We start from the raw sequence: 12,335 nt of genomic DNA, 5'->3' as shown, positions 1-12,335 counted from the left end.
TAAACCTTAGAAATATATATAAAAGTCACTTAAATGTGGAATAAAATGAATAGTGGGGTAAACATTGTTTTCATGAGTAACCATAGCTAATATAATAATTCCTATACATTGATTAAACACAATTGGTCATTGCTTCCATGATTGTTCTTCCATTTGTATAAAATCGAAAACCCTGTTGGCCTTTTGTTGATTTGTGTTCGTTCCAGGGAAAAACTACCTTATGGCCCTCGCTCGTCATGGGCGACTGCCAGTATTCCATAATGTGGCACAAATGTAATACGATCATGGATCCACAGTGACCCAAATCATAGATATTCATGGTAATGTCTAATACTTCAACATTGATACATAATCTTGATGACAATTATGAATAAATGTCCATAACACACATGTAATCAGAGTGATTGTGTGATTGAAATACTAATCATAATAATCTAGGTATTGGTTGCTTAATGCTCATCCACACACTCTTACATTGTCATTCATACTCACATTCTCTTTCATACTGTCTCACACATTCAGACTCACTCACACGTGTTCCTAGTGTGTTAACTATGTGTGGGCCACCCGTGTTGTATTGTATATAAGTTGTGTAACAAGTATGTGTAATGGTGTATGCAACAGTGTCTTCCCCATGAGTCTGTTTTATTCCAACCCAGTTCTGTTTCTTTCCCCTTGAACCTTTTAGATCTTTCAACATCCCGTAAGCGCTTCTAGTTCAGGCATCAATTGTCCTTGAGCTCAGCAGCCCTTTGAATTGGTCATGGGTTCACTGGTCTGGGCGGCCTTGTGCTTAGTCCATCTGATGTTACCGTCCTTGGTCATCCATCTGTATACAGTCCCCAAGATCCATTTCCTCATAATAGGGTTCACACAACACACAAGCAGAAAAATAACAATTAGTATTACTACCAGAGTTATTCCTATTTTGGCTGGTAAGGCTCCCCATTCACCTAAAATTTCCTCCAGACGTTTCCATGACCAGGTGTTCTTTCCTGCATTTTCTTTCAATTCCGAATTCAGTTTCCGCAACTTAGTCATTACCGCTTTAAATGTACCTTTTAGCGAAGTATTCATAGGGATATAAGTACAGCATTCATTAGCAAACATATGGCAAACTCCTCCCATATTGGCCAAGATCCAATCTAATGCTTGTCTGTTTTTGCCATTCTACTTGTTTCATAGAGTTGTTGTCCTAGGGCCATAAATCCTTCATTTGTAAAGTTGATCATTCTCTGTTGGTTGTAATAAACATAGTTAATCCATTCAACATTTTTGTTCATTGTCATCCAAGGTAAGGTAGATTCAAAACCTGCGCAGAATTCATGTTGCGCTTTGAATTCATCTGGAATTCCTCTTAGTTGACCTATAAGATTAGAGTATACTCCTTCATTCAACCCATAATCCCCCAGGTTTCTACGAAGCCTTGTTTGATTATGGTGCATTCCTACTAAGTCTTTAACTCCTTCATACACTAGGGTTACTAGTACTTTCATTTGAACAAGGGCGCAAAGGCCTACCCATTTTAAGGGCAATGTGTTGATTAAAACGTCATCATTTTAACATACACAGACATTAATCCATTTCTGTTCAAGCAAACCGAAAGGTTTTGAACAGTACCACTATGTCAAGTAACGACACCATGTATCTTTAATCTGTGTAGTAAATATATTGCTGCTGCTGTAAGCAGAAAGTAAAATAAATGTTGCAGAGAAATTTGGCCATTAAAATCACAGAATGTAAATACAATTGTCATTTGCATGTTGCAGTAATTGAATATTTTGGGGCAATTGGTTGCATAAAGTTAAGTAACTACAGCCTATTTTCCTGCTCCATATACTTGGCTAACAATTTGCCAGTTAGCTTCCCAGTCTGAAATTCTGGACAATGTCAATTCAGTCACATCTTCTATCCTGTATTTCCTGTACTCTGATATTCTACTACATCCACTCTGTGAATATTTTGCTTGTTTGTGTTCTTCATGCTTTGAATGCAGTATCTGGTTTCTCTTACTTTAACCCAACTTGCCAGGTGACTCTGAACCCATCCAATCACTGAATAGATGCATAAAACAGATCAATGTGTGGATGTGCCAAAACTTTCTCCAGCTGAACAGGAACAAAACTGAAGTTATTATCTTTGGACCTGTTAAGAAAATAAATTTAAAATAAGCTAGTTTTAAAACTAATCATGTTTTGATTGAAATAGCCTAACTATAGTTTTAAAATTAATAACTTATTCTGGCCTATTGACCTTTATTTTACCTGTAGTTAAAGCAGATTGTTTGCCAAGATCTTTGATCTGCCCTTTCTCGGTCTGGGAAAGCAATCAGTAGAAGTTCCAGCTTTTCACACTGATCTATGAAAGCCATAAAACAGCAGGAATTCAGGAGAGTCTCTGCTTCCACCTAATTTAGATAATGGTGACAACTGGGGTTTGATCTTGTGAACAAATTGCAGGGAGTTTCTAACTTTAAAAAGGGTCAGAGACAGGTCCTGGTTGGATGAGCAAAGATATGCCTTATTTGAATAAATTAAATACAAGAATAAAAAACTTTTTGTTCAACAGAGTAACAAGAAATTGCACTTTGCAATTTCTCCAAAGACGTCTTTGATTTTTCTTTGTCGTTTCAGTCTTTTGTCTTTTTCCCTTTCTCAGGTAAATTCATGTGTTTGTGCTCTGAGGTCTCTGATGTTATGTGATGTGATGTGCTTTTCTGGTGATAGTATGCATCTCTCTTGAATAAATGCTGATTATTGTGACGCTGTTATCTCTGCATGATCTCAGTCCTTGCGCACAGCATTTTTCACTTTATGCTTCAAAGCATTGACCTCTGACCTTCATGGGATGTTTTATTTTAAATTAGGATTTTCTGAAAGTCAGGGATGATGAAAAAATATTTAATTCAATATTTAAATTTGAACAGGAAAAGAACAGCAAATGAACTAAATGCAGAAGATTTTTTTTATTTCTCTAAAACACGAAGAAAAACTGAAGCAAATAAACAAAAGGAAGATTAAATATTCAAATGTGATATTGAATATATAGAAAAATAGGAGCCGACAGAAACAGAAAATGTTCAGTGATTGATAAAAACTGATCAACATTTCAATGAAATCTGATGAATGAAAGGGGAAAAAAATAGGAGAAACAACATCTTGATATTCAGTGTGAAGCTTTGACTGGAAATTAACAGGAAAACATGTGGATCCTGGAATATTCCCAGTTTCCATCTTTAAAGAACTGGAAGAAGAAAAAGTCTCCAAGGACTCAATCAGAATTGTATTACCAAGAAATAGATTTTAGAGATGAACTATCTGTTCAACGGTGAGAGAGTTTCTCTGACAGGAGAAAAATCTTTAGACTCAAATGAGCACAGAAACACTGAGGAGCCAGAACTGGACCAGAATCCAAATCCAGGAATCAGAGGTTCAGTGAATGTGGTGTTGAAGGTGTGGAGGAGGATCAGTGAGTCAGAGGAGACTCTGTAGAAGGACAGAATGCCAGCAGGACAGTCCACATACACTGATACTCTGTTAGAAACAGAGGAGGAGGAGAGATGAGTTTTTATGTTATTGTGCCAGACAGAGTAACCACCATTAGAGCATCTCAGACTCCAGGAATGATCATTCAATCCAAACACACAGTCTCTTCCTCCTTTCCTGCTGATTCTTCTGTAACTCACTGATATATCAACTAATCCTCTCCACTCCACCTCCCAGTAACAGCGACCAGTCAGACCAGTTCTACACAGCACCTGATACCAGTTAGCAAATCTGTCTGGATGGTCAGGATATGACTGAAGCTCCTCCTCACATGTCACCTCCCTGTTGCCTTCAGACAGTTTGAGTTTTCTGTTCACTGTGTTTGTGTCGATGGTGAGTTGACAGGAATCTGATGGAGAGAACAAACACAATCCAGCTGCAGTTATTGATCATTTATTGTTATCTTTGATGATGATCCTGAATGAGTGATGTGACAGTTTGAAGATGGTTGAATGTGAGCTGCTTTGTTGTCATGAATCAGTTGATGAAAAACACACTTACATCTCCACAGACCTGGTGTCAAGAATCGGCCTCCAGCAGGCTCCACCCTGAAAGGAGGAGGGGGGTCAGACCATCAGTCTCTTTCAGCAGCAAACATGGACATTACATGTCTCTCAGACACACATTGTCCTCCACTGAGACAGGAACAGTCCAACATTTGGATTGCAAACTGCAGTGGATGTAAGAAGGACAGTTGGTGCTGCTGCAGCACAACTCATTTTAAATTTAGCACTGTAGAGCAGGGATGTCCAAAGTTGGTCTTTGAGGGCCGGCATCCTGCATGTTTTAGTTTTCTCCTAGTGGTTGTAACAACCTCCTCAGCAAGTCAATGTTCTCCTTAGGCCTTCTAATTAGCCATCATTTGATGCAGGTGTGTTAAACCAGCGAGAGCCCTAAAAAAATGCAAAATGCCGGCCCTCGAGGACCGACTTTGTACACTGCTGCTGTAAAGGATAGCGAGTGGTGATTCCTTTCTGTAAATGTTTTTACTTGTTAATAAAAATTCTTACAGACTGTTTGTGTGATATATTGACACAAAAACATCTATAACTTATAACAAGGAATGGAGCAGTCCACCCCTACCATTTACATGAGTGGGATGGTCCAAGCACACAGCCACTTCGCTGTTGGCTTGTTTGCAAAAGATGTTAATTCAGTGTTGAATTATCATCACAAAGGTTGAATTTATGGTTAAGGTCAACGACAGAAGCTGGATCAATCATCAAACAACCATTCAATTCTAATTGAATCAATGTTGATTTATTGTTGATATCCATTGATTTAAATGCCAACATCGAATCCAGTGTGTTTCAGTACCAGTCCTCCAGGCACACTGCCCTGCAAGTTTCAGGCATTTCCCTACATGATTTTAATTGACGTCTGATTAACGGGTTTTGCTGAACTGAAAACATGCAGGTCAGTTTGCCTTGAGGACAAGGTTTGGGGAAGAACTAGTAATGTTCAATCAATGTAAGCTGATTTTCCGCACCCCTCCACCACCACCCGCCATTCTAACGCCACACCCCTCTCCCTCCACCTGCCAAACACACACACACACACACACACATACCCCTCTTCCTTCACCTGCCAAAACCACACACACACACACACACCCCTCTCCCTCCACCTACCAAAAACACACACACACCCTTTTCCCTTCACCGCCCACCCCTCACTTGGCCCCCTTCTCCTTGGGCTCCAGGTGAAAACTTAAATTTTAGGTGACGGTTAATCACGTTTTAACTTAAGCACTGTGTTGACAACATTGAGTTGTAATTCTGCTCTGTACCCAGATTGCACACGATGGCAATTCAATGTTGAATTAATATCTTTTGCCAACAAGCCAACAGCAAAGCAGCTGTGTGTTTGGGACATCTCACTCATGTAAATAGCAGGGGTGGACCGCTCCGTTCCTTGTAGTACGTTGTAGATTTTTTTGTGTCAATATATCACACAAAAAGTCAGTGAGAATTTTTATGAACATGTAAGAAAATGTACAGAAATGAACATTGATAGTGTTTAGTGGGTTGATCACCGACTATCCTCTACAGTGGTTAATTTAAAATGTGATAACCCCCACTCACTAATAAAATGCTCTCATCCACAGCTCTGATGAGGAGAGGAGGGGAAGGTGAGTGGCAAAACAGCTGACATTGATTCAACATTGATCAGACATCGGCATTTCATTCGCTAGATTTAAACCACAAAACAACATTGTTTCAATGGCACAGTTTCAACATTGGTTACTTGGTTAGAGCTGGATGGTTGTTTGATGGTTGATCCAGCGTCATTTGTCGACCTCAACCAAAAACCAACCATTCTGACTATAATTCATCGTTGATTTACCATTGTGTGCTATCTGGGCAGTTTGTTGCACCCCTCCTCTCCTCCGCATCTCCCCCTACTCCCTCCCAAGCCTCCCCCCACCCACCTGCTCCTCCCTCTCTTCCCCTCTCATCCCTTCTTCCTTCCCCCTCCGTGAGCTTTGGGTCAGAACATTTTCTTACTAGGTAGGGGTTAATCATGTTTCAAATTAAGCACTACATGTTGAGAACAGTGGGTTGTGATTCCTTTATGTACATTTTCTTGTCTGTAAATATTATTACTGACTGTGCATAATGTCTTGACACAAAAACATCTACAAGTCTCTACTAGGAGTTGTACAGTCCACCTCCCCATTTTTACACTAGTGGTTTGTCCCAACCAAACAGCCACTTTGCTGCTGGCTTGTTTGCAACCAGCTTCTGAATTAAATTCTCCTCTGAGCAGTTTTATGGTAAGTTTTTCAAAATTACTTTGATCTTAAATGTGTTATTTATGTATATATTTTTAATAATTGAGGTCATGTCTCCTTTTGTGTTATTTTCATCCTACCCATCACTCTAGGCCTAAGTATGAAATCCTGTGAGATTTTGTGGGATTTGAGTTTTTAAAATAGGGCGGGGCCTATTGTTTGGTCTGGGAGAGCATGTGGTGGACAAGGAAGTGTAAGGCTGGCTGCTCCAGGTGGGCTTTAAATTGTTGTGATAGTAATCACTTGTTTTTAATTTTTTATTATGATGTGCATACGGACGTGTTTAGATGTGCCTCTGTTCCAGAACAACTGAGTGAGATAATTGCATGACGGTCTGCAGCCATCAAGAAGTGCAGATGGTTGTTAACCATCCACAGATTCAATCCAGGTGAGGCAGAAAGGAAACACTTAAAATATGTAAGGCAGGTGAAAAACTGAACTAAACCTGCTAATGACTGATTCAGTCTGTTGATTATTGGATTGGTAACTGGTTAAACTGGTCTATTATTGTGTGGGATCTTTATCAGCATATGGACATGTTTGAATGAATTTAATAAACTTATTTGGAAATATTTGTAGTTAATGGAAGATTGAACCAGCTACTTGATGGAAGTTTATTTTGTATAAATTATAAATATTTTTTCCAACTACAATATAAATCACCTTTTGCTCGATTTATTTTTCTCTGGTGTGTTAAATAAACCCTGATCCTCCCTAAGTTTTATCTTTAGGTTTTCTGATAAACAGCCTTTATTTTAAATGTTGATTCCCTCATTTTAACATGAGTGCAGCACCATAAATCCTACACTGTACTGCAGCTTGATGGGTAAATATAGTTGTATGTGTAAATATTAATTTAACAGTGAGTGTACATGGGGAACTATATGGTTTGTATTTGTTCTCAGACCTGTAACCAGTACACTGTTTTATCTTTCAATGTCTTTCAGAACTTTTCAAATGTTTATCATCTTTCTAATCCTTACTTTTTTGTGTGTTTCTCAGCCATTGCTCTGCAGTTTGACCAAAAACTGACTCATGAGGACTGCAGTAAAACTGTCAAGAAGTGGCTTCATTACACACCAGAATGAGAGGAAGACATGCAAGGAATCAAAGTGATGCCAACCAGAGTCGAACTGGGGTTACCACAACTTGTACCGTTTCCCTGGTTCATACAGTACAAAGCTTAACCTCATGGATGCTGTTCTTCTGACAGTCAAAAAAGAGTCGAATATGTTTAAAGATCTGTCCCTCTTTTCTTAAATAAAATGTTATATCAAACCCATGTTGTCATTGACAGTTTACCCATCATCTGCTAATAATGTAGTGTGTTTAACAACGGTGAATAAACTTAGTGGTATGTTATGTAGACCTATCAGGCCTAAAAATGTACATAAATCCTTAGTTTTCATTCAATATAAAATCAACCCAAATCTGCATGCAGATCCATGTTCAGATGATGGTTGAATCAACATTGATTCAATGTATTAACACAAATATGCATGTAAATTGACATACAGATGATGGTTGAATCAACATTGATATGTCAGTTATGGTTGAAACTCTAACATTGATTCAACATACAAGTGACCGACCACTTTCAATATTGTTTCAATGTCAGCATTCACATTCAATTTTGATTCAATCATTCTGTGCTATCTGGGTAAAGTCTCTGACCAACATGGAGTTACTTCTCATCTTTGCTCCTTGGGGCTGATTGGTCTGGAGCTCCATCAAATATTGTTTTAAAGTCTTTCTGCCATCAGTATATCATCATGGAAATCTAACTGAACTTCTCCTTTATTAATTTAGTCAGAGTCCTTATTAAACCATCCCACTATTTAATTTTCCTTGTGAGCTGTTCTTAGTCAGGAGAATATTCCAGAAAACTGGGTAAAGATCTCTGCCTCCAGATGAGGAATCTAATAAATCCCATTTCACAATCACCTGAAATCTTCCTGGACACTCGTGTTAAATCAAGGACTAATCCATTTTCTGGATCAACATTTGTTCCAAACATCATCAGTTCTTACCCTCTAAATATTCTTCTGCTGTTTTTCCATTTACAACTGTTTTGTTTCCATCCCATAATATTCCATGTGCATTATAGTCACCACATACTACTGATTATCTAGACCTTTAATCTGGATGAACTAATTCTAATCTAACTTTCATGATTGTTATCTCATAACAATTTGCTCTCAGCCATGTCTCTTCAGTACCAATATTATCTGCTTTATGATGTCATTTATCTTCATATTTTTAACTTCATGTCCATCAGCCAATCAGCTTCTTGTATTTTCTCAGTAGATCCATCAGTGGAAGCCCCGCCCAGCCCATGATGCACCTGGTTTATGAAGACAGAGAGACAAACTGTACTCTGATAGTTTAAACAGATTTTCTCTCACCAACCTTTTGGTTCCACATGGAGCTATATTTGTTTTTCTACAGTTCTCCCCTGGACAAATTGTATTATTTGTTCGTAGGAAGTGGCAATATTCAGAGCAATAATCAAATAGGATGAAATATTTTATAAAGCACATAGGAGCCAAAGTTTGTTAAATATTAAACCATGGCTCCTAGTAAGTAATCTTAAATTATGGACCATTATAAAGAGAAATTCGCTTTGTTCTTTCTTGTTTCTAGAACTGAGAAACCAAACTAGATTTATTAGCAGAGAGAATATATTTTTCACATATCCAAACATCAGCATCTCAGCTTAAGACACATTTTATAGAATCCAGTAATATCTCTATTCACCAACTGCCCCAACCAGACCCAAAAAGGTTTTGCGTTTTTATTATTTGCTATATTAAAGACGCACCATGTCTCATCTGCTGTGTGTAATTCAGCAGTACAAAATGTTTTGCCAACCAACTGAGGGACAGCTGTAGAGTCAGAATCACATGATTGAAAAATACTGACAAGGATTCATTTGGTTAACACAGAAGTTACTTATTTTGTTTTTTTAAATGTTTAATACTCCCGACCCCATTAAGGGACAAGGATGCAAGAAAATGGATGGATGGAAATGTTTAATAACATTTTGATTGTTACAGAATCTCACGTTGTTGATGTTTTTAGCACTTGATAAAATCAGACAATAAAGAAAACTGTGATAATTCTTCACAAAAAATATTACTGAATTATTAAACTTTTTTCAAGCATTCAGCACATAAAGGCTGATTCCATAAATTAGAATATGACTGAAAAGTTCCTTTGTCATCAGTTCCTTCACCATGTGAAATACATTATATAGATTAATTAGATTACTTCAGTTTTAACATATTTATATTTCATAGTATGTTTAATACCTTATAAAAGATTATTTTCAAAAGGTACTATTAATTTGACAAACCTGATCAGGACGTGTATCATAATTTATTGAATAAGACGTTCTGGCATTCTCATGTAAATTGTTGCCTTTTACTTAGCACTAGCAAAAAGAAAAGGCCTTCCGGTAACTGTGGGTGTATCAGCACCCACCCCACCCACTCCTCTTTGTGCCAGGTAGCACTGAATGATCTTAAGGTGAAAATATAAGGGGGAATTCAAAATGAGTGAAAAACGTCCATTTAGATGTTTTCACGCCTTTAACTTTAAATTGTAAAAGACCCACCAAATGTATGCTTTACACACAGATCCGTAGCATTGAGCATCAAGATCCAGCACCAAAAAACGCAAACATTTCCCACACAAAGAACAGAATATTCAGTCCATAACAGGTTTTTTGTTCTGGCTTGATATTTATTTTCCGATTACTACAAGTGAACACATCATGGTTGATTAGCTAAGTTGAAAAACTGCTCGACTGAAGATTTGTCAGAGTTGGTGTGAGGGTCGGTTTATTTTAACGGAACTGAAACACACCGAACTGTGCAGCACGACATGTTAAGATTGTTTAAGTCAAGGGAACATAAAAGAGCTGCTTCCAACTCCCTCGATATTTAAAAAATAAATAAATAAAACATTTTACTGACCTGTGAAACTTTGGGGCTTGTTTTGTAGCTGTAGCAAAACACTGCTCCTTTCCTGTACATTTACAGTTTAGACGGCATCTAGCAGGTCTTTTGCCACGAGCAGGTAGGAATCTCGCTCGGTAAGCCTCGTTTGAATACTGAAAGCTGACTGGCTGTTTGCTAGAGGCTGAGGGGTTTCAGCTGCAGGCTGAGCACAGATAGACAGGAGAAGACCGCAACCTGCTCAACACGGTGCGCTGCAGAACCTCAGATAACGGAGCTGTTTCATTATTTGTGGCGAGTTTCATTTGAGGGGGCAAGACGTTTCTTTGAGGGGGCACTGCCTCCTTTTACCCAGCGTATAGCCGGCCCCGGTCCCCACCAACTTGCAACACAAATTTACACCCTTGGATTTACAGTCTAAGATCTCATCCTTAGACCAGTTCCTCTTGAAGGACACACAGCTGGGTTCTGGTTCTGGTTCTGGTCTGAGTCTCTGATGGATCCTGACAGAAACATGATGATTAAAACTGAATCTGTTCAGTCTGGATGAAGCAGCAAAGAGGAGCAGCAGCAGCTTCATCACCACGTCTGTTTTGGCCTGATATAGTGAACGCTGTGTGAAAAGGGCTGTGGACAGTTAGAGATGTGACCTCACCTCTGACCTTTGCTCTGGCTCTCATCTTCCCCACACAGAGTGGTTTTAGAGGGAGGGACTCCCTCCTCTCTGTCCTCACACTGATCCATGCTGCTGAATTCMCATCAGCTCACACACACTTTCTAGCTTCACCTGCAGAGGAAACACACATCATTCATCTGCACATCAACTCTGATCATCCTTTACATCATTAGTGCTGGAAAAGATCAGCTGCTCCTCCTCTGATTGGCTCTTCTTCTCTGCTACGTATCAGTGTCAGGTGAATGCAGTCAGACAGCAGAGAGGCAGAGGAAGCTGCCATCAGCAGCTGCACTTCTACTATCAGTCCACTAGATGGAGACATGGAGCAACATTTACATTCACTAACTCAACCTGAACAACAGGAAGGATTTTAGTTCACATTGATTGAACTACCAGCTCCCTTCAAAGGTCAACAATTTAATAATTTGACTGAATTAAACACATTTGAAAAATAATATTTTACTTTGAAACTGTTGTGTTTAACTTTAATGATGAAAACCAAAATTTTGACTCCAGGAAATAAAAGCATAAAGCAGTTTGTTCAGAGAAGAACATCAGCTCTTCATCAATTTGTTTGTTTCCAGTTTATCAATAATCCGATAATCCCTTAGATTAACCTTCAAACAAGAGAGAGATGAAACTTTGAGTTCAAGTCAGTAGTTTTCTGTTCTACAAAAATCAGAGAGAAAAATAAGAAACAAACAGGAAAGATACTGAAGACAAAGTTCAAGTAGAAAACAAAACAAACTTACAGTTTGTTTCAAATGATCCAAACAGTTGAAGAAGAACATCTGAACAACAAATGAAGCCCCAACAGAACCGTGATAGGACCAGACTGGTGCCACACCTGAAAAGGTTAGTTTAAACTGAAAGTTTTATGAGTAAAAATGAACCCAAACTGGTTTAACTGCTACTGACTAGAGGAATGTTTACCTGCTGACGTCTGAAGACATTAAACCTTCTCATGAAACACTTTGCTACTTTTAATTTTACTGATCCAGGTTCTGTTCACCTCTAATGGAACCAGAACCTGTTTTAACTTAAACCAACTGGACTCTTCATTGGTGGAGATTTTATCTTCCCCAGTTGGTGAAACTATAACCTGGATGGTGTCTGATTATTAAACCCAGAAGCAGCATTTTAAAATGATCCAAATATATCAGTGATGGTAAAAAATATTTCAAATCTGGAATCAGTTCTAAGATTTCATTTATTATTATGTGAATAAAAGATCATTTGTTCCTCAGCAGTTCTTGAAATGATCTCAATACAACAGCAGGAAACATTACATTGAATCATAATTTATGGAAATTAATCAGAACCAAAATGCTGAACCATTGACAGAAAAACTAAGTTCATCC

At 38.3% G+C, this 12,335-nt stretch overlaps 1 long non-coding RNA gene across 1 annotated transcript; it reads right to left on the bottom strand.

The window, feature by feature from the left end:
* Window positions 1-4,053: 4,053 nt before the first annotated feature.
* LOC103460610 (uncharacterized) lies at window positions 4,054-11,809 on the bottom strand. The gene is made up of 4 exons (XR_001776293.1): window positions 11,727-11,809; window positions 10,954-11,085; window positions 10,317-10,801; window positions 4,054-4,093 (listed from the first exon to the last, which is right to left on the bottom strand). It is a non-coding gene; the product is annotated as an uncharacterized LOC103460610 (long non-coding RNA).
* Between the last annotated feature and the right edge of the window lie 526 nt (window positions 11,810-12,335).

The sequence above is a fragment of the Poecilia reticulata genome, unplaced genomic scaffold (assembly GCF_000633615.1).
Source record: "Poecilia reticulata strain Guanapo unplaced genomic scaffold, Guppy_female_1.0+MT scaffold_263, whole genome shotgun sequence".
Taxonomy (NCBI): Eukaryota; Metazoa; Chordata; class Actinopteri; order Cyprinodontiformes; family Poeciliidae; genus Poecilia; species Poecilia reticulata.
Note: the sequence above shows the minus strand (reverse complement) of the source record. Positions and strands in the feature narration are given on the sequence as shown.